Genomic DNA, 21,912 nt, shown 5'->3' on the forward strand with positions numbered 1-21,912 from the left:
GGGATAAATTGAGGCAATTGTACTTCTACAACAATTAAAAAAAAGAAAAAAGAAAGTCTATTTTGTCAGATAAAAGTACTGGTAACTCATCTTTTTTTCCCTTTCCATTTGCATGAAATATCTTTTTTCTTCCTTTACTTTTAGTCTGAGGGTCTTTTGATCCAAGGTAGTTCTCTTGGAGGCAGCATCTGTATGGGTTTTATTTTCTTACACATTGAGCTACTTTACATCTTTTGTTTGGAGCTTTTTAGCCATTTGCATTTAAGATGATTATTGATAGGTAGATATTTAGTGCCATTTTATTGTTAACTATTTTTCTGCTTTTGTCTTTCTCTTTTTCTTCTTCTTTTTTATATATTCAAATTAATTTATTTATCAAACATGTATCGAGTCCCTAATCTGTGCCAAGCATATGCTGGGGCTATAGGAGTAAACAAAATAGTCTCCAGTCATAACAAGCACACCTTTCACTGTACAAAGTCAGACAGTGAACACATATCAATTCAGTTTCCAGTTTTTAGCAAAGCATGTTTAGAGACTAAAGTTTGACCAGTCCTGCTGTCCTCACCCAGATACCCTGAAATGGAAGATTACAGAAAGCTATAAACAAAGCAGCTAGCCCTCACATATACAATTTAATTTTAGATAGCCAAGAATAAAATTGCAATGAGAGTAACACACACACAAAAGCAATCATTTAGAAACACCAGAAAATGCTACTCCTGCATGGGAATTTTTCAGGATATTGACTCCTCAGAAGGGTGGGCCTCTGGGAGGGAGTACATATTTACCAAGGACAATTCCTGGTGCCTGGGGGGCTTCTTCCACTTTCTTTCACCTGTTCTGCTGTTGTACACATTCCCAGAGACTGGATCAATAGCTTCTCCATCAAATATGGTCTCATACACAACAGTTTCTGTTAATACCTCTAGTTTTTTATTTCTGTTTTCCATGATGATATTTTCTGTTTAATTTCCATCTCCTGTCATATAATTTATTCCCCTGGGTTTGGGTTTGGATTTGGAGACTTCCTTGGCCATTTTCTGATAGTATCCCACAGTGTTTCCATATCTCCAAAGCAAGAAACACCCAGGAAAACAACCCAGCAAAGAAAACTGCCATCAGAGTGAAGATGAAAGGAATGTACCAGTCACTGGATGTGTATGTGTTGATAGCTATGTACACATGGTCAGACTTTTCTTTGTCCAGGACTGGTAGTTGAAGAAGGCGGCAAATTGCCCTGGTCACATAAACATCTGTAATAGCAGTGCCTTCCCTGGGCTTGGTGGCTTTGCCATGTTTCAGGTTGTCATTGGTATGTGCACCACAAGATGGTATCACCACTGCAATTCAGCTCCAGAGTCAAAGTTAAAAGAACTCTTCACAATTAATTTTGGAGTATTTGAACCTCGAGTTGGGTTAAATCCAAAATGATCGTTCTATTTCCAGAAACTATCTCAAAATCTTGTGAATCTCTGTCATGGCAGTTTAGTTTGAAGCTATTGATGTTTGTCCCAGCAACAACACTGTCAAAAATGACTGCCTTATATAGAGAGGGTATGCAAACAGTGCTTTATCATTCTCATCTTTGATGTCAATAGTGACCATGGTCATTGCTGTGTGATAGTGAAATCTGTCACAGTTCACACCTTCCAATGTGAGTTTATACTGCTTCACAGTCTCATACTCTGGCTTTGTGTTGAGCTCAATCATCTGGAGAGAGAGTGAATCCAGAATATTTGTATAACTTGAATGTATGCACTGATTATTTTGTATATAATACAGTTTGGTGGGTAGTCTTCATCAATGGCAGTCACTCTTCCAACTTTGTAGAAACCTTTGTCAACTGCAAAGTAAACATTCCACGGATTTAGTTCAAAGGTTAAATCTCCCAAATTATCTTCATCAGTTGCAACATACTTCAATTATTTTCCCAATTGAAATTTCTTCATCCAGGGTGATATTGACTTTATAGAAGTAACACTCAAGACACCATTTTCAATATTGGATAAATCAGACCCACCTGCTCTGGGCTCTAGCACCAGTTCTAGCACCAGTGCTTGAAGGGCACCAGTGGCATACAGGGAGGAACTGAAGTGTCTGACATCAGGGCAGGAACTAAGAGACAGCTTCCTTTCAGAGAGAACTGAAGACAGTGACATTGTACCCTTTCCAAGCTCTCCTCACACAGATGCGATGTGGTCGCACCATATTTGAATCTTCATCAACCTGACTCACATGGTAAGGCCCTGCCCTGACAATTCATTCTTCTTCTTAAAGCAAGCCTTTAAATTTTTTTTTTTTGTTGCAGTACTGGTTTTGTGTGAATAAACCCCTTTAGTTGTTTTCTTGTCTGGGAAGTTCCTTATTTCTGCTTTGATTTTAATGATAACCTCACTGGGTAAAGTAGCCTTAGTTGTAGGTCCTTGCTTTTCCTCACCTTGAATGTTTTACACCAATCCTTCCTGACCTGAAATGTTTTTGTTGGGAAATCAGATGATAATCTAATGGGAGCTCCTTATAGTTGACTAACTGCTTCTCTCTTGCAGCTTTTAGGATTCTCTCCTTGTGTTTAAGCTTTGCCTATTTAATTATGTGTAATGGTGAGGACCTCTTTGGGTGTATATTTGAGGAGATTCTCTGCACTCCCTTAACTTGTTTTTTTTTCCTTCACACTTAGGGAAATTTTTTGGTTATTATTTTTTCAAATAAGTTCTCAATCTCTTGCTCACTCTCTTTTCTTTCTGGTATCCCCGTGATATGGATGTTTTTATACTTCTTGTTTTCCCAAACATGTCTTAAACTCTTCTCAACTTTTAAAATTCTTTAAAAATTCTTTTTGCTGCTCTGCTTGTGTGTTTTTTCTACCTTGTCTTCCAAATCACTGATTTGATCCTCTACTTCATCTTACCTACTGTTCATTTTCTAGTATATTGTTTATTTCAGATATTGCATTCTTTGTTTCTGACTGTTCTTTTTTTATGGTTTCTATGTCTTTCTTAATGTTGTTAAGCATCCTGATTATCATTACTCTAAACTCTTTATCTGATAAATTCCTTGCCTCCATTTCATTTAGTTTTTCTATTGGAGAATTCTCTTCTTCTTTCATTTGGGGCCTGTTTCTTATCTTCACATTTTGGCTGCTTCTTTGTGGTTGTTTCTATGTATTAGATAAATATGCAAAGACTTGTCAGCCTATATCAGGTGTTGCCTGTGACTGGCCATAGGCAATCTATTTGGAAGTATCAATGATCCACAGCTTGTGGTTCCCTCTGCTGGGGTTGGGTGTGTGCAGAAGGAACCAAGCCACACACATGGCTGGCTTTCACTAGCACTGGGCCTGAAGGAGGGTCAGCTAAAATTTTAGAGCCCCCAGAGTTCTGCCTTTTCTTAATGTTTTGCTTAATCAATGAAAGAATCTCCTGCTGTAATCCTCAGTAGTAGCCTGGTTAAGCTACAGAGAGCTGGATGAGAAAGATTCCTGTGGGCAGGGCTGCTGCTCCTCCCTAGGCTGATGCCTAATGGAGGAGGGTGCTCTGCCTGAGAAAGATGGGTTTTTTAGTATGGGGAATGACTGAGCACAGGGATCCCGGTGGTTGACCTTTCGGCTCTCTCTCCAGGGCCACCAACCCTAGACTCTTTTCTTGTGGCTCTAGTCTGCTCTTCACTCCCTCTGCCAGAGTGGAGGGTAAGTGACTACAAATAAAATTTTGTGTTTTGGCCCTTTAAGAGGCTCTCTGCAACTCTAGTATCTCTCCCTTGTGGAAAGAAACCCTGCTGCTTTCATAACCAGATATTATTTGAGTTGCTGTCCTGGTTCTGATGCTCTGGTTTAAGAAGTTCAGTTTCTGGTTTACACCCCACACTTCTCAGGGAGAAGGCTCCCAGCTGCTAAAGTATCTTTCCAGGACTTCAGCTGCAGCCCATGGGAGCCCAGCCAGCCCTCTCCCACCTTCACATGTCCTACCAGTCTTGATTTGGTGATGTGATTTCTTCCATAAATCCTTGGTTATAAAGCTTCTCTTGAGCTAGTGTTAAGTTGGCTATTCAGGATAATTTTTCTATAAGTTAGTTGTAATTCCAGTGTGATCCTGGGAGGAGGATAGTGTAGCTTACTACCTACTCTGCTGCCATCTGGGAACCTTAACAAGATATTAAACAATATTAGGTTATTGAACCCAATGGTATGTTTTAAAGTAATATAATTTGATTAATAAATTATTCATCATGAAGGATTTTGACAACAGAATTTAGAACATCAGTAGGTTAAATTCTTTAAACATCTCAAATTATAACTTTAGTTGTTGCAGAAAAAGTATTTGACAGATTATTTATTTATGATAAAATCTCTTAGCAAGCTAAGTAGAAAAAGATTTTTTTAATTCCCTTAAATGGATGAAAATTATATTTTAAAACCCTCAGCAAATATTATACTTAATGGAGAAACTTTAAGTGCATTCCTGTTAAGACTGAAAACAAGATAAATATTCCCACTGTTAGAAACCACAATATTACAACCAATACTATAAAACTGAAAATCCTGGGCAATGCTGAAGGAAAGAGAAATAAGAAGACTGGAAAAAAAAGAAACTAATTTTTTTTGCAGGCAATATATTTATCTACTTAGAATAACCAATAGAATCAATAGGTAAGCTACAAGAACTTGGTGTGTATGTATGATCAAACTGTAAGAGCATTTCCAACAGCATACAACTAGAAATGTTATTAAAAAGCAAGACGCCACTCACATAGCAATAACAAATAGAAAATGTCTGGTAATTAATGTAACCAAGAATACTTCAGATCTTCTTGATGAAATTTAAATATTCTAATGAAGAGCAAAGAAAAAATCTGAGGAATGAGAGACTCCTAGTTCTTGGGTGAGAAAACTTAATGTTCTAAAGATATCAATTCTCCCCACATTTATCTAATAAATATAGTTTAATCCCACAAAATTTTAGTTAGAAATTTGAGATCCATGATAAATTTACTCTAAATTTGTCTGATGTTGAAGCAGTCGAATATTTCTTAAGCAGAAATTTCATAACCCCCCCTAGCTGATATAGCTTAGTGGATTGAGTGTGGGCTGCAAACCAAAGGGTCAGAGGTTCAATTCCCACTCAGGGCACATGCCTGGGTTGTGGGCCAGATCCCCAGAGGGGGGCCACATGAGAGGCAACCACACATTGATGTTTCTCTCCCTCTCTCCCTTCCCCTGTATAAAAATAAATAAATAAAACCTTTTAAAAAACTCTTCAAAAACCATATGATATAAAATTGGTTTTTTAATATATCAAAGTTAAAGCCCCCAAAGGGCACATGAATAAAGTTAAAAACATATTTCAAAATGGGAGAAGAGCCTTTACAATGTTTCAAATGAACATGGGATTTTTATCTAGACTATAGATGATAAAAATCAAACAAAACATAAATCAAACAAATCAACAAGAAAAAGACAGTAACCTCGATAGGAAAATGGGCAAAGCATATCAATAGGAAATTTACATAGCAATAAACTAAAAAAACTAAGAAATCATAAGTAACTCAGCCAATTAGCACAACATGTGGTTATAATTACAAACCTGTTTGATGAGGAAAAGTTAGGCTAAATTATGCCCCATGTTAGCTGGATATCAGACTGTGTTCTGATTATAAGAGTAAGGATTGGCACAGCTATTGGGAAGCATGGCCTGTACTATTCAGGCAAAGTAAGTAAATCTTTGTCCTATAACGTGGTTGGATTGAAAGGAGGGTAAAACAATGAAAGAAGTAGAGGAAACAAGATTTCTGGCTTAACTTACTGGGTAGATTCTGGTGACAGGGCCCAAGGAGGAGGAGAAGGAGGAGCTAGTGTGGAGATAAAGATTATGTTTTTCATTTTTCACCTGTCAAGAATAATGAACTATGAGACACTCTGATGTATATAACAGACACTTAATATTAATGTCTCCCCCATCAAATAATTTTTTCTTCTGTATTTAGGAAATATTGACTCAATTTATAATTTTCTTCAACTTATGTTAGTTTTTGTAGTTTAGGGACCAATGTTTTCTATTAAGACTTTCTCAATGATAAAAGAATCAATAGATAACACTGATTTTTCAGATCATCAAAACTCTTAAGCTGTAGTTAGCAGCTGAGTGGAAAGACATTTGTACTTTCTCCAAGCCACCTAATGTCAACATTCTTGGGTATTGTTTTTCAAGTGAGATAAAGAATGTTTAAGAGATCTGAACACTAATGTATTTTGGTGCCAGAATAGCTGAACTTAAATACCAGCTCTACCACTAGCAAGCTGTGCAATTTGAAAAAGACGTTTAGCCTTTCAATAAATGAGACTATTAATAATCATCTTCCTGGAATGTTACTAGGAATTAAATAAAATTATGTAAATTAAGTATCAGTAGCTGTGTCATAAAAGCTATCTATTATTATTATACAATACCATTGTAGAACCTTACCTTCATCCTTATTCATTCTAAATTTCACAGAATAGTCTATATCAGTACTGTACAATAGAATGATGAACTCCTTGAATTTGACTTTATCTGAGAGGCACTTTATCTGCCCTTCCATTCTAAATGAAAGCTTTGCTGGATAGAGCAATCTTGGATGTAGGTCTTTGGGTTTCATGACTTGGAATACTTCTTTCCAGCCACTTCTTGCCTGTTAAGGTCTCTTTTGAGAAATCTGCTGACAGTCTGATGGGAACTCCTGTGTAGGTGACTGTCCCCTTATCTCTTGCTGCTTCTAGGATTCTCTCCTTCATTTTCATCTTGGCTAATGTAATTATAATGTGCCTTGGTGTGTTTCTGCTTGGGTCCAACTTCTTTGGGACTCTCTGAGCTTCCTGAACTTCCTGAAACTCTATTTCCTTTGCCAGATTAGGAAAGTTCTCCTTTATTATTTGTTCAAATAAGATTTCAACCTGCTGTTCTTCCTCTTCCCCTTCTGGTACCCCTATAATTCGGGTGTTGGAACATTTAAAGATGTCTTGGAGGTTCCTAAGCCTCTCCTCATTTTTTTGAATTCTTGTTTCTTCCTTCTTTTCTGTTTGGTTGTTTCTTTCTCCCTTCTGGTCCACTCCATTGATTTGAGTCCGTTTCCTTTCCATCACTATTGGTTCCCTGTGCATTTTGCTTCATTTCACTTAGCGTGACCTTCATTTTTTCATCTAATTTGCGACTAAAATCAACCAAGTCTGTGAGCATCCTGATCACCAGTGTTTTGAACTGTGCATCTGATAGGTTGGCTATCTCTTGGTCGCTTAGAAGTTTTGGCTATGGGGCTTTAAGCTGTTCTTCTTCCTGAGCCATAATGTTTTGGCCTATTAGATCTTGTTAGGTATGAGGGGTGGAGCCTAGGTGTTCACTAGGGTGAGGCAACTGAAGTCGCTGGTTTGTGATGTTGTATGTGGGGGTGGGTTCAGAGAGGGAGCAATGGTGTTTGCTACACTCTCTCTTGGATTTTGGTCCCCTCTGCCACTTCCTATAAGCAAATTGGGCCCTTCTGGTACTGGTTCCTGGGTGGGTGGGCTTGTGTACATTCTAGGACCCTGTGCGTCTTCCCAATAAACTCTCCTGTGAGGCTGGGAGCCTCTCCTGGCACCTCAACCCCCGAAAGTTTTTCCAATTATTGCTTTTAGGCTTTATTTCCCATCACTGGGGGCCTGGGTTGCGAGGTCTGGGTCACTGTTCATTTTTTTGCCTGGTGTACCTGCATGCAAATGTGTGTCCATGGTCAGCCAGCCACCTTGCGTACCTTACTGGGTTTTCATCCCACACCCACCTGGGTCCACTAACCACTGCCTTTTTCTGGTGGGGCCCCTCTCCACAGGCTGCCGACTCCACCCCTCTTACCGGTCTGGATGAATAGTTCGTTGTTGTCAGACTTCAGTACAGTTCAATTTTCTATCAGTTTTGGTTGTATTTTTGTTTCTAAATCTTTGTTGTCCTTAAATTTGGTTGTGGGAAGAGGTTCAGTATTTCCATCTACACCTCCATCTTGGCCGGAAGTCAAGCAAGCCTTGCTTTTGTGGTACTCTGTGTGTCATTTAAAATTTTAGTAGCCATAATAAGAAAGTTAAAAGTAACTGGTCACATGATTTTAATAATATATATCATTTAAACCAATATGTACAAAATATAATTTCAACATGTGACCAATATTATAGTTATTAATAAGCTATTTTACATTCCTTTGGTATTATTTTCAAAATCTGGTGTGTATTTTATACTTTGAAGGAAGCACATTTTAAGTGCTTAATGCCATATGTGGTTAGTGGCTATTACTATTGATACAGTGAAAAGTTCTAGAATCAATATTTTATATTCTACATTATTTAAACATTCTCTTTAAAACCAACAACTTCTCTGTATCACTCTCAGATCATAAGAGTTTGTCTAAGAAAAAACTTGGCATTGTTTTTCCTACCTCAGTTGTCAGCAATGGAGGTTTCTCTCGCTCAGTCATTAGAACTACAGTGCTTCTGTAAACAGGTCTTTGCAAACACTCCCTTCTTTTTCTATTTTGTCTGGAACCACACTGAATGGGGCTTTGGAAAGACACCTTGAACCACGCGTCCATGGAGTTGTTGTAGCTGTACTTTGAGGGGACTGCAACTCTTCTCCTCAGGGTTCAGAATATTAATTCTGAAACATCTTATGCCCTTCCAGACCTTAGAAGATCCAAACTGCACAAGCCATTAAACAAGTGGAAAGGAAAGAGGCAAATTCTTCCATCTGGGGCTCACTCACATTCTAATGTAATAGAGCAGGACATTTCTTGTGTTTGGAATTGGTTTGGAATGAGATAGAGATGAAAGAAACACATATTGTATAAGCTTATGGTAACCACCAATTGGGTAAGACAAGTATCAACAATACTTGAAACAAATGAAAATGTGTGAAATTATTACTTTTTTCTGCGATAGCTAATGGAATATACTGCTTTAGATGAGATGGTGACCAGATGACTTCTCTCAGATCCATTTTAAGCCTATTATGCTCTAGTTTTAAAAATAATTATGTAAAGAACATTTCTTTTATAGTAGTGAAAACATATAAGATGAAATTTACCACCTTACAAGCCAGATAGCTAAAACTTTTTCATTTTGGTAATCTGAAACTCTATATACATTAAACAAAGCTGCTTTTCCCCTTTCCCCCAAACTCTGGAAACCACTGCTCTACTTTGCATTTCTAAGGGTCTGACTACTTTAGATACCTGATGTAAATGGGACCAAAGAGTATTTGTCTTCTTGTTACTGGCTTATTTCACTTGGCATACTGTCCTCAAGGCTCATCCAATATTGTCAGAACATTTTCAATAATTTTTTAAAGTTTAATCTCCCAAATTTATCACTTTCTGAAATTTCATTTCATTTTACAGAGCAACAACTATATGCTACATGCTGTACATGTGAAGCTGAATTTCATGTTGAGGAGCTTAGAAAGCTGAAATCTTGTCTCAAGTTAGTGTAGTCATGGTTGAGACTTCCTTGAGACTTTACTTCAGTAAACTCTAAACATGCCGGAGAATACATAGCACTGTGTCCATTTAAATCTCTTTTCTCAGCCTGGCACTCCATTACTCTGTTTTCTTACTCCCCTAGGAGATTATTCAGGTTCACAAATTATGGGTAATATAGGTAAAAAGTAATAATAGAATATGTGTGTGGTCTTGAATAAAGTAGAGATCAGTTTGTAAACTCAATATTTCATGTTCAGTGATTTGGGTTGTTCATAGGCTGGTCAATAGCAAAGAATCTCACCTCACTAGACCATGTCCCTACTCTCTGTCTTTCCACCTCCCAACACTTCTTGCCATTTCCTGAGCAGCAGGGAATTTAGCCCTGCCTTGTGTGTCTCAGGTCAAAGAGGAAAAGGGGAGCTCCAATGTGTGATTTCCAGCCTGGAAGGAATCAAGTGTCTTCTGATAAACAACACTAGTTTCTTTTTTTCTCTTCTCTTATCTTTCTCTTCTCTTTCTTTCTTTTTTCTTCTCTTCTCTTCTCTTCTCTTCTCTTCTCTTCTCTTCTCTTCTCTTCTCTTCTCTTCTCTCTCTTTCTCTCTCTCAATGAAGGAATTAAACTGGCCTGCTTTTGAAATGGGCTAGACAGAGTAAACAAGGAGATCTTGTTTTCCCTTCATACTGGAAAAATAACATTTCTCCCTTTCCAGCTCAGTACAGTTGACTGAATTGGAAAGGAATCTAATTTCTCTGGAAAGATTTATTTGCCCAACAGTTGTGTTTTTGTATATGTGTGTGTTTTGGCAAGAGGTAATAGATTTTCCAGAACAAGGGTCGTCTTGTTCACAGTTTTAAGGGGCCCAGAAGTTGACTGAGGAATTTAATGTTAGGGAGAGCTTTTTCAGCCTTCGTTACCACTATGTACAGACTCCACAGCATTTCACACTGGCCTGGGTGTTAGGACAGGGCTATGAGTGTGCTGGGGCAGTGACTTTGAGGTCCTACCATGCTCATGGAGTGCAGATAGAAATGGCTCTCCTTTCTTCACCTCAATCTCAAAACATGTGACAATCAGGGGATGTTAGAAAAGATCTGCATTTCTCTTTTTCAAATAGGGAATTGTCTCTAAAATAGGTAAACAATTTTTTAATAAAGCCATGTGGAAAAGCTAAGAGTAGAATAACCTCCTCTCTCCACAGTCACACTTCTTTCTCCACCTGGAGACACATTGTTTCAGGATCAAGCAAAGCTGTCAAGTTCTTTCTGGCTGAATTAGAGAGAAGACTTCTAGAATTTATTAGATGCCCTCTGTCTTTTCTATTCAGCTTCACCAAGCACAGGCATCACATTGGAAATTTAGAACAAATATCTCCTACTTTATGGGGAATTATTTTGACTGCTTTTAACTTTCTTGTATTATGTTCCAGGCATTAATATACTATAAAATGAAATTGCATACTTTGGGATATTTTTTGAGAACATTTCTTTGAAGGTGAATGACATACTTCTTTGTCAACTTTTTTTTTAATTTTTAAGATTTTATTTATTTATCTTTAGAGGGGAAAGGAAGGGAATGAGAGAGGGAGAGAAATATCAATGCATGGTTGCCTCTCATGTGTCCCCTGATGGGAACTGGCCTGCAACCCAGGCATGTGCCCTGACTGAGAATCAAACCACGATCCTTTGATTCGCAGGCCTGCGCTCAATCCACTGAGCTACACCAGCCAGGGCTTCTTTGTTAACTTTTTAAAAATTTGAATATATATGTATATATACTAACACCAAAAGTATTTCAATATATTTTTTCTGGTGTTAAAATACATGTGTGTGTGTGTGTGTGTGTGTATGTTAGAAAAGGATACATATATATTTCCAAGTCACTGCTTGCTAGCTCAGCTGACAGCTGAGCTGGACTTTGTACAAGTGACTTTTCACTCAGCTGCTCTTTGCCTTGCCAGGTGTGGCTGGCCAATGGAAAGAAAAGGAAAGGTGTTTTTCCTCTGAGCAAAAACATTACAACTTTTACCACATTTTCCATTGCCCAGTATCTGTTTTCAGGGAAGCACAGAATAGCAGAAAACAGAGGAGTCTGAAATTTCTCATTTGTAGATGTTGGCTCCCAGCCTCTTGGTGCATTTAACTGAGTAAATGTCCACATAATTAGATGAGGGGAAAGTAGAATTTTTCTTTGATGGCAAAATGGTTTCCATGAGGAAAAACTGGGCACTGGTGCTGACTCTGAAGTGTTGCTGCAAGAATTCATAACAGCCAGGCACCCTCCTTCAGTGCCCAGATGGCCCACACTCCCAGGGGCTGGCAGTACTCATAGGGCTTAGTAAGCATACACCTTCTTGAGGCATTTTAACTTTTACAAATACATTCTTTCTATTGTGTACCAAAGTCCATGAATTTGGCATAATTGGAAATTTCACTAATTCCTATTATGTTATTTATTACCCAGTTTGAAGATGGTTGGACCTGAATAGGAGCTAAATGGATTTTATTCTGCCTTAAGGTTACCCAGTGATGCAGCTCTAGAAGAATCAGCAGGTGTCTCTGCGAAAGACCCCAAAAGTTTTCTAGGACAGGGTCCAGTCTTTTCCTCTTCATCTGTTCTCCAAGCATCCACCCCATGTTTGGTGTTAAATAAGTATTAATTAGAAATTCTGACAATGAAGTAAAAAAGAATAGAGGAGAGGAGAGAAATGGCAGCTTGCTGCTCATTGGTGAAGGATAAAGCAAAGTGATTATCCAAAAGAACTGGACCTGATTCTCAGTCTTCATATTCTTGTAAGGCTCCCAGACAAATGAAGCTCCACAAATTATGCTTCAGGTTTTTCTCTGCCATGCCCCCTTCTGGGATTCACCTCCAATGGAGCCCCCTAAACTCTGCATTTGTTCCTCTGTCTGCGTCCTGTCTTTCTCACCCATGGTGTTGAGAGCCTGCCCAGGCAACTGCTTCTCTTGTCTCACATCCTATCTCTTTCCCTCCATTCAATGGTCTCAGGAGTTGAGGAAAAGTAAAAACAGATTCCTCACCAAGAAGCAAACAATCTCTGGGATGGAATATTCTGTAAGGCTGGACAGATCCTGTATTCCGAGTTTCTGCATGTGAGACAAGAGGTGGCTGCCTCTAGTTAAGAGAAGATTTAAGGTGGGATGTTATCACTTGCCACCTAGTTGACAAGGATGTTTGTTCACAGAGATGCATTTCTCACTTAGGCTGTGAACAGATTAATATAACAGGATGAGGTTAAAACTATTTCAGCAGCTGACTTCAGAATTCCTCCCATTTTGGTGAGCCAGCCTAATATGAATGGTGAGCAGGAAGGTTAGGCCTAGAAAATTTATGGAAGGAAAAACCAGGCAGAGAAAGGGTTGAATTGTTCTGTATAAGAAAATGAAAACATAATATTTTTTGCCAGTGAGGGTGGGGTAAAAGTAGAGGGAGAGTGTTGAAATGCCTGGTAGTAGGCATCAGTTGATGGAAGAAAATACCATATCAATTTAAATTATTTTGTTTACATTGGTATGATGCAAACTTATTTATCTAAGTCTCCAGTAAAGGACATTAAGTACAAAACTACAATAAAGTATATACAAAGATAGTATGTGTACTTGTGTGTATGAAAACCAAGGGCTTCTTCTGGATTTTCTACATTTAGATCCGCAAGCAGAGAAAGCTCATGTAGACAATGTAGTAATACACATATTGATACAAAGAGTCAATATTTCAATGGAAAGAACTGGAACTTGACTGGTGATATCTCATAACGCATATCATCTTTATGCATCCAGAATCCAAGGGATGCAAGGCCCCCTCAGATAGAAATGCAGGGCAATTGCTTAAGACTCAATGGAAAAATTTTGTTTTCTCTGATACTATGGTTAAATTAAAAGCACATTTAAAAAAGTGGGGGGAGGTGTCTGGGCAGCTGCTTACTGACTTGATTTGGGTATAGTAATATTACCTGGGAAATGAGATCAAACCAAAAGAAATTTTAACCTTTTATCTAGGACATTAACTGAACTGAAAGAGATCATGGCCTTACTTCACAAAAATTTATGCATCACAGACATATGGAGTCATCAAAAAATGTCAATGTCATGAACTCAGATTTGACAAAGGCTATAGAGCACATGAATTCAACCTTTGGAACCAACCCCTGGACTTGACCCCACTTACTTGTAAGTGACTTTATGCAAGTCCCTTAACTTCCCTGTCCCTCAGTTTCCTCTTCTGTACCATAGAAATAATGGTAGTTTCTAGCTCATAAGGTTCTTGTGAACATTAAGTAAATTAGTATGAAAAAACCCACTTAGAATAATTCTGGAACATTCAGCATCTGAATTATTGTGATCTTGCTTTTATCATGGGCAGTTGGAAATTATAAATTCTAGGAATTTTATGTTCTCATAGCTACTAATGACGAATAACAGGAGCAAAGAGTGTGCTCCCATTATTCATAATTTACCACCATTGGTTGAAGATGGAGCTGCATTAAGTCAAATTTCAGGCCAGGGTCAGTTTTTATAAGACTTGGATCATTCACTTATATGTGTAAGAGAGAGGGGGAAGTTCAGGTACTTCCAAGTAATTGCCAAATGGACAAACAGATCATAAAGTACCCTTAGACGTGACCAGCAGACTAGGGCCTGAAATAAAATAAAATTGTTTCTTACTTGTCCACTCAACACTTTTTGACACTATTCAAAGAAATTCAGAGGCTCTAATCTCTTAAGCCTGTTGTTCTTACTTTTGACATGTGAAATAAGTGGTATGTTTCATTCTAATGAATGATACACTCCCACAGGTGTGCTCAAGGCTATGACAAATTTGCTACCTCTAAATTCCTTTCTTCCACTTAGGGAGACTTATCAGAATGTAAGTGTGATTATTATAGCCATAACTTTGAATCTATACTCATTCATATAAAATAGTACATTTTGTGATAAGTTCAGCACTGCCACCTTTATTTGTAAAAAACTGAATGCAAGCTATAAAAGAGCTGCTACTCAGAAGTTTCTGAAATCTAAAAGAAGCAGGAATGTTAGGCATATATTTCAGTGCATTCCAAAGGAGCAATTCTGCATTTTCCCCTTTTTTTCATTTTTTGTATGATTTTTTTTTGTATTCTATTTCCAGCAGGAGTAACTTACCTAGAGCTCTCTAGACTCAGCATCTCAGGGCCATTTTAGTGATCACTTCATGCCTCATTATTTCTCTCATCCCTCTTCCCTTCACTTTCTTCTTGAGTTTAGGTAGTCATTATCTTACATGAAGACTATTGTCTGTTCATTTGTTTTCCTGCCTTGTTTCTCTTTTCCCTATAATCTTTTTATTTCAGTGCTACCAGCTGAGTCTCCCTCAAAGAGTTTAAATACTTTTATTTTATTGTAAAAAAACCGTAAATATCTACCCAGAAGATCCAATGCAAGCTCCTCACTTCAGCCCCTAATAAATCTTGCCATTTGATCCCAATGAGCTTTCTGGTACCTCAACACTATGCCCCAGCCAAAATATGATAGATAACCAGTGTTTTTGTATTTCTCTTTGCTTATCTATTCTGCATTTTATTAAAATGCTATCCATCCTTCAAAGTCCTAGACATTCTCAAAAATTTCTCCCCTGATCCTCTCAATCAGATGTAATCATTCTTCCTTTGAAACCTTGTCATTAAATGAGCAGAAATTGCTGTACCTCAATTTCATTTCTATTGTTATCCCTAGTCTCTAGTCTCTTGTCCCCACCCTTCCCCCTACCAAATTGTCATTTTCTTGGCAATTGGGGCTTTGTATCTCCTTTAGTTCCAAGATGATCTTTTTCATGAAGTGATAATTGCAATCATGTTGTTGTTGTTATTGTTAATGAGAAAGAAGAAGAAGGAAGAGGAGAAGGACAGGAGAGGAGAGGAGGAGGGGAGAAGATGGTTAAAGAGTTCTTTTGCTTCTATAGTCATTATGATTGAACAGCTCTAACTATTGGAAAGTTTTTCTCTATATTCATCTAAAATCTGCCTGCTTAAAATTCAGTTTTATAAATATTTATTGACAGACCACTATGTGTAAATTGCACCATTTTAGGTATAAATCACATTTACCGATTCAAATAAAGCCTGTATGATTATGCTTCCCACCACCCACCATCAGGAACCTTCTCACATACTGAGGAGGAAAAAGGTCATTCCTGAGTCCATCCTCTTAGCATCTTCTTCAAGCTTCCCTTACTCCTACTTTGAGGACCTGCTCTCCAGATTAATTTCTTGAAAGTATCTTTCTCCACTCATCTCGGAGCTATAATATGTATGATGGGTGCATAGAAGGTTAAGAGATTTTTTGGATTTATTGTTGTTATGTATAGAAGCCCTTGAGAGTCAGAGGCCGAAGGATTTATTCTTACATTTACACACATACAAAATGTGCCTGAGCCTTATGGTTAAAATTTCAAATAGTTTAAGATCACTATCCTATTTGCCATAAATCTTCTTTGGCAATATTTATATATTTCGAAAGCAAAAAGTAAAGGGATAGTTAAAGGTTCTTAAGTAAAATACCAGGAGATAGGTTTAAAAGGGGTGTGTTTAGAAAGAGGAGTCATTTATTTAGGATTGAGTGGATAAATGACAATTCATAATTATAGGGATGGGAAAAGTTTTGTGAGTCAGAGTGTCTGGATTATATCAGGCTTTGGTGGTACTCCTGAATAGCTGGCAGAAAAGTAGACTTGACTATAGTCTCGTGGATTAATTATGTGAATTAGACTTTGTTGTAAGTAGTTGCTATGCAACACATTATCTGTTATGTGTGTGATTTGGACCAGCCAAATCCACTGTCTTCTTTTTCATCATTGCTACCATTACCCTCATTGTCTCTGGGATCTCTATCTCCAGTTGTACCTCTCTTCAAAACATACCACACAACCCAGTGAGGGACATAGCTCTAATTATGTTCCTGGCTTAGCAGTCTTGTTTTCTTAAATCTCAATCTTCAATTCCCTCTCCTGCCACATCCCTGGTGGCATTCTTAAGCTTCATGTAAAGTTGACCACCCCCATTTCTAACCTATTATTTTTGGTACAGATTTCAATCATAATACTCATGACACCATTTTTTTGCATCTCTTCTACTTCCAAGACTGTAATTTTACATTTGCATTCCCAACACCAACCTACTTAGCATCACACCTAGCATCCAGTGAATGTCCAATATCTTGTCTTAGGAATGAATGGAGGGTAAAGTTCAGTTTTCTTACTACTGTATTCTAGGTCTTCCATAATTTTGGCCCTTCTCATCTCTTCAGTACACATCTTCATGGGCCTTATTCCTTTGAAAACCACAAAGCAAAACTTTCCTTAATCAAGACTTGAATTTTTCCACTTTGATGGGGAAAAATCACTGTACAGTCTGTTGCTTCTCCCTAGATGGCCTTATTCTGCTTGTTGAAACTTGACACATTTTTCAAGAGACAATCCAAGTACCTGTCCTCCATGAGGCCTCTCCATGCTCTGGTAACACCCGGTGGGTTTGTCTTTGACAGCACTGATTAGAAACTTATTTCATGACCTCTTTTAATTTCATTGTTACCACAGACTTTAGAACAGAGATTTGGCCAAACATGCTGAGAAAATTGTGTGGAGTAAACATAATGTGGCTAAATGCTTTAGTATAGTAAAGCTATGTTGAGTGTGCTAAGTAAACAGCCCTTTCCTGGGTGCATAGATCTTGCTCCTGAACAAGTGCTAGAAAACAGTTCATCAAAGGCACTGTGGGTATAGCTAGGACATGATCAAGCCAATATCCTTCTCTTTCTTTATTTTCTCTGGAGAAGCAGTGAGCCAGGCTACAGGAGTCTAGAGCTTTCCAGCCCGTGTTTTCAATAGTGACAGGTTACTGGTTGCAGAGAGATTCATCTCATTCCTCAGAGTGGCTGGGACTGGCTTGGAACCATTCAGTCACCTGTGCCAATGGCCTCCGGCCATTAGAACAGTGTGCCTCACAGGCACTGGGTTTGGGTCCTGTTATAAAAAAGGTTAGGGGGCACTGACCTTAGTTAGATTAGGTCAAAACCATGAACCTGTAGGCATGCACACACTGCAAAGGTAAATGACTCCTTTTGCATTTGGTGTCATATCTGTGGGCATAACAGTAAAAGCTGGAGACTTGGAGTCAGGAGCTATTTCCAAAATGCATTCTTTAACACCTGTATGATTTGGAGCAAATCAGTTAAGCTTTCTTGGCTTCTGTCTCCTTGGGGTTTTGTCTTCAGGAATTTTTTTTTTAAGTCTGACTTCATTTGGGTTTAGGAGAAGCCATGATTTGCAGTTTCCAACTCCTTTTCCATCTGAGTCAGGACAGTTCCCTTTGGTCTGTTTTATATGCTGAGGGAGCAGATAGATGTCCCCTGGACAAGAATGCCCTGTTATCAAGTGTCCAAAAGCCACTGGATTGGGTAGTGTCCACACTCCCTTTTAATGCTCACATCCTCAGAGTCTCTGAAAACTTATTTCCTACCACTCTGTTGAAAGTAAGTAAATTGATACACTTAAGGTCACAACTTTTTCATTCTTAAAATACTTTCTTTTTCTTGTCTGGTTAGTTGGTCCTTTGGTTTTCCGAGAACGTAGAGCCTCTGGGTGAGGTTAAAGCTTTAATGATATGTGTGTTCTGTCTATTTAGTTGAAGACAAAAACTATAGCTCCTCCTGGAAAAGAAATGTGAATGTCTTTTAGAGGCATCAAATGCCACAGAATTAATCTTCATGAGGCTCAATTCTACACCTCTCAATTAAATATAATATTACTCTGAGCTAATTTTAGAAAGATACAATCTTCAGGTTTGTGCTATTCACTTATTAATTTAAAAAGTGGGGGAAGATGGCAGCGGAGTAAGACAAAGGATTTTGCGCCCCACCCCCCACCCCAGCGCACCAGAGAAAAGCCCGGTTGATCTGCGGAGGAGCGCAGGGGACAGCCAACAGGGACCCAGCATATAGGAAGGTAGGACTCCAGAAATTGGAGCAGACTCTGAATGACCAAATGATGTGGAGAGATGGCTGCAGGTCAATAAGGTCCAAGGGAACAGAGCACAGGCCACAGGCCTGGGCTGGTCCACCTCAGTCTCTGGGAGCTGAGGGCTGGCAGCAAGGACCTTGGGAGAGAGCAAGTCACCAGCTCCCTCCCTACCCAGCTGGGTGCAGTTTGAAAAACACCAAGAGAGATCTGTTTGCTTGGAGTATCAGGGAGAGGAGTGGAAATGAAGAAGCAAATCAGAGAGCATTGATCATACGTAGAGTCTGTGGTCGCCAGTTTGGGAGAATTGAGAGTCACCCTTGGGCTCCCACATAGCCCTGGGAAAGGTTCACACCAAAGCCAGTGGGACCAGAGAAGCCTGGCCATGAACGCATGTCCACACCCCAGGCCAGGACTGTGAATCCTGGGGAAAGTCTGCTCTCAGTGGGGCGCTGAGGAAAGGATCTTGGGAGACCAGCTGAGTTTACCAAGAAGGGAGAAGAGCAACACTAATCGACCCTCAGACTGGTGCAGCTAGTGTGACCAGAAGAAAATGCTTGACCAGCTGGAAACCAACAGGAGGCTTTTTTGTTTTTTTTTGTTGTTATTTTTAATAATTTTTTATTTTTAACTTTAATATTGTTTTATTTTCAATACTTTTACCCTCTCTCTTCTTGTTTATTGTTTTATTCCTCCTTCCCTTCTTTCCAATCCTACCACTTTTTCCTCCTTTCTGCTGCCTTTTTCTTCTTTCTTTCTTTTTGACCCCCTCCCCCCAAGTGATACAAAAGACTTGGAACCAGAGTTGGATTCAAAGAGGGAACATCCCAATAGTAGAGACAGAGTGACAAAATTCACTTTGCTTTAACAGAAAAACTACAAGTTACTGCATATTTGGAAATTTTTTCATTATTCTTACATCTTTTATTTTAATAGTATCTCTGTATTCCTCCTCTTTCTGTATAGTCTTCTTTACCTTGATTGGATATATTTTATCACTTTACAGGTATCCCCGGTCCCCTCAACCATAGTGTATTGCTAATTTACTGTCCTTTACTTCCCCTTGCCCAATTAGCACACTATTGAAAGTCCAATACTCCGTCCGTAATCTTGGTATATCATAGATTCTGTCGTATGATTGTTGCTTTAATATTATTGTAAATAATGTTGTATGCTGTTGTAAATACTACAAAATACCCTCCACCCCCCAGATGTTAGCCCACTACAGTGTTGCCTGAACTATAGTACTGCAGTGGTTGACTCTGTTCTCTTTCATACTACACCTATTTACCATCCTTTATTCTCACCTTACCTCAGAATCTGACCTCCCTCAACTTCACTCCTTTCTGGATCCAAATCACAAACCTTCCCTCCCCAACAAGAGCCTTATCTTCCTTCTACCCTTTCTGAAAAGTGGCTAGGTGGGTTGAAGATTACGGTTGTCGCTGTACATAGTTGGGGGAGCGCCTGTCTCTTCTCTACCAGCTGCTACTGTAAATATCATAGAATATTCTGCTGCTGTCATAAACCAGTTTGCCTTCCCCTCCAACTGATCACACACACACACACACACACACACACACACACACACACAAGAATAGATGGAAGTGGTGAACACCAGGATACCCAAAGGAAGAAGAAACCCAATAACAAAGGACCCAGCAACAGATAACAACAGAGGAAGGTGAAGGAGGGAGTAGAAACCACACAAACCTCAACCCAAGACCTACCTGGAAATACAACTACACAGCGGAGAAACTTCCCAGGGCAAACAACTGAACAAGAGCAAAACAGAATCCTCAAAAACATGTACACTCAGAAGAACTAGCTTCAATGCAACCTGCCCTCACCAGCACAGCAAACTAAAATGGGTAGGGGACAGAGGGGCCATCAGCTCACCAGCTGGTGGGAAGGACCCACAAAAAAGACCCAGACACAACAAAAACCGAAAGACAAACTCAGAGCCAATGGTAAGGACAGCCCAAGACCAGCAATCTGGGGAGATCAAGTAGAATACACCACTGAATCTCACAGGTATCATACCACAGAAGTGCACACCATAAATCCAGGAAGCCAGAAGAAATCAACTTAAGAAGCTGAAGTTACCAAGAAGAGTCTCACGAACAATGGGAAGACAAAGAAACAACCCCCCAATAAAAGAAAAGGAGGAAGCCTCAGAAAGAATGCTAGATGAAATACAGGCAAGTCAGCTATCAGATATTGAATACAAAGCACTGGTTATCAGGAAGTTCAAAGAGCTCACAATGAGCTACCAGAAACTATATGGGAGCTACAGTGAACTCACTGTAAACTATATCAACATGAAAAAGAAAATAGAAACTATCAGCAAGGGCCAAGAGAAAATGAAGAATACAATTTCAAAGCTAAAGAACACAGTATAAGGTATCAAAAGCAGGATCCATAAAGCAGAAGATTGGATCAGCGACTTGGAGGACAAAGTACAGCAAAACTATCAGAAAGAGGAAGAAAAAGAAAAGAGGCTCAGAAACAATGAAGAGGGATTAAGAGAAATGCAAGACAATATGAAACATAATAAAATCTGAACAATAGGGATACCAGAAGGAGAAGAAGAAGATCAAGGGATAGAAAATCTATTTGAAAAAGTAATAATGGAAAACATCCCTAATTTGATGAGAGAAACGGTCACACAAATCCAGGAAACAGAGTCCCACTCAAGAGGAACCCAAAGAGACCCACTTCAAGACACATCATCATTAAAATGGCAAAATTTAAAGACAGAGAATCTTAAAGGCACCAAGGGAGAAAAAGGAAGTAACCTATGCAGGAGCCCCAGTAAGGTTAGCAACTGAATTCTCAGTGGAAATACTCCAAGCAAGATGAGAAAGGCAAGAAATATTTCAAGTAATGAAACCAGAGGCCTTCAACCAAGGTTACTTTATCAATCAAGAGAGAAGGCCAAATAAAGAGCTTCCAAGACAAAAGAAGTCTAAAAGAATACACCTCCACCAAACCAGCTCTGCAAGAAAAACTAAAAGGTCTGCTTTAAGGAAAGGAAGGAAAAGAGAGAGACCATGAGAAGCACAGGTATAAAAATGACAACCAATAAGTACCTATCAATAATATCCTTAAATGTAAATGGACTAAATGTTCCAATCAAAAGACATAGAATTGCTGAATGGATAAGAAAGCATGACCCACACTCTGCTGCCTACAAGAGACCAACCTCAGGACAAAAGACCATCACAGACTTAAAGTGAAGGCCTCAAAACAAATTTTTCAAGCAAATGGACAGGAAAAAAGAGCTGGGGTAGCAATACTCATATCAGACAAAATAGACTTCAAAAAAGGGCCATAGAAAGAGACCTAGAAGATCACTTCATAACACTCAAGGGAAGAATCCACCAAGAAGACATAAACATTGTAAAGATATATGCACCCAACATAGGAGCACC

At 38.8% G+C, this 21,912-nt stretch overlaps 1 pseudogene; it reads right to left on the bottom strand.

Moving 5' to 3' along the window:
- Positions 1-716: 716 nt before the first annotated feature.
- Positions 717-12,402, bottom strand: LOC128627468 (cadherin-related family member 3-like; annotated as a pseudogene).
- Positions 12,403-21,912: the final 9,510 nt, after the last annotated feature.

This window comes from Artibeus jamaicensis, unplaced genomic scaffold (assembly GCF_021234435.1).
Source record: "Artibeus jamaicensis isolate MK-2021 breed Jamaican fruit bat unplaced genomic scaffold, CSHL_Jam_final contig_414, whole genome shotgun sequence".
Taxonomy (NCBI): Eukaryota; Metazoa; Chordata; class Mammalia; order Chiroptera; family Phyllostomidae; genus Artibeus; species Artibeus jamaicensis.